Source organism: Epinephelus moara, chromosome 22, assembly GCF_006386435.1.
Source record: "Epinephelus moara isolate mb chromosome 22, YSFRI_EMoa_1.0, whole genome shotgun sequence".
Classification (NCBI taxonomy): domain Eukaryota; kingdom Metazoa; phylum Chordata; class Actinopteri; order Perciformes; family Serranidae; genus Epinephelus; species Epinephelus moara.
Window position 1 is genome coordinate 14,837,335 of NC_065527.1, and position 1,988 is coordinate 14,839,322.

Here is a 1,988-nt window from a genome sequence, read left to right on the forward strand (position 1 = left end):
AGGACAATTATCTCGTTAAAATTCCATTACATAAAATCTTTATTTTCCACAAAAACCTTTCTTACAGTTCTGAGATACTACTCTCATTAACTCAGAAAAACAAAGCAGCATTTTCTCCCATGAAAACTTTTTTCAGAATTCTGAGATAATTATCTTGTAAATTCAGAGGAAAAAAAAACACACTTCATTCCTAGAAATGATTATGTGCGCGACTTCCAGTGAGATAGCGTAAGTAGCAGTAAGCTAGTTAGTGGCTACTCTTGGTGGCTAACCACCAACGCTGGTTCTTTTCCAAAGTAATTTGTCTTCAGTTTAGCAAATACTGATTTATTTTTAACAACTAAAACCAATGTTAAATTCAGCTTCATGTTTCACTCAGAACAGTTTATAATAAATCAGAAGTTAAAAAAACGTGTAGGCCTAAACTGCGTCGTTAACGCAGACGAGCGGACAAGCTAGCTCAGGCCATGTTAAAGTTAACAATATTTTAACGGAGCAAGGCAAGCTAATTGCTAGCGTGCTCGGTTGCTTTGAGATGGTTGTCAGAGATGGCAGAGGTATGATCATATAATTCTGTTTGAGCTATAACAGGTGGTGTGTTCCACGTTTTATTTCCCAATTGTTCTTGGAAAGAAGAATAGAGTACTGTAAACAAACTGTTACCATTGGAAACCACCAGTTTTGGTTCAATGCTGGAAGTTGCACCCATAATTCACGCAAGGTATCATGGGAGCTAGGAATAAGGTGGATATATTTTTCTGAAATGAACGCTTTATTTGCCATTTCCGTAACACAACGTGATAGAACTTTGGCAGAGCAATGACACAGACAGCTTATTAATATTATTGTTGTTATTAATATTAATGTATTAAAGCTACTCTTACCTTTCTTGCATTTCACACAGCATTTTTGAACATCCACAACTCCCGCCTCCATCTATGATAGACGTAGTCGTTGGCAAGGTAACGTTAGATACACAGAAGAGGAGAGCGAGTGTAATGTTACAACCAAGACAGTCAAATGCAGCCCTGGAGTTTTAAAACTCAACCGGAGTCAGTGATGACTGATGAGTTTTAGAATAAGGTTACAGTGCTAACGTTAGATAGTAGCGTTAACGTTACTGGTAAGTGAAAACGCACAAGGAAGATAACGTTAATGTTTCAGAGACTACGCTACAGTAGGCTAACGTTAGCCATTAGCAACTGGATGCTGTGTTGTCATATAACGTTATATGTTATATTAGAAGCAAACTAAATATAATGTTACCTATCCTGCACAGACAAACACAACCCTGGAGTTTTGAGACTTATCCAGGGTCAGTGATGACTGATGAGTTTTATAATATAACGTAAACGCTAACGTTAGATAGTAGGCCTACTGGTGACTGGCAACAAACAAGGGGGGGAAGAGATGCTATGCGAGTGGTTACGTCAGTCGGAGGCCTCCAGGTGGACAAGACAGACAGGATGCTTGGCCAATCATTGATTGGTCGGAGTTTTCTTAGAACCATATGAGAGATACAATGCTGAGTTTTTATCTCTGGTGGAATTCACTTACATTTTAGTGTGCCATCAGCTTATTAATAGCATTTTCACCTAAACAAAGAAAAGCATAATATTTCCAGACAGGTAAGTGTCACTTTAAAGTATATGTGTTTTTTTTCTTTCAACATTAGCCTACATTAGCATGTGTCCACAACCTTAATATTTGACTGCAGGGCAGAATAAACATGAGAATGACTGAAAGAGGGGTGACAAATAGATATTCACATGACTTTACGTCACTGTCACAGCTGGAGCTCACCTGACACTCCATTGTTCACCTTGATTGTATTTTTCGGTCCTTGACATTTTTGTCTACGTCACGTCATGGGCCTACATTCAAAAAGGTGTCCACCCAGCCCTTGTTCCCGCCCCTCTTTTGTGTCCTCGAATGTGATTGGCTCAGCAGGGCGTCAGTCACTCCTGCCCACTACGTAGACCCCTCCC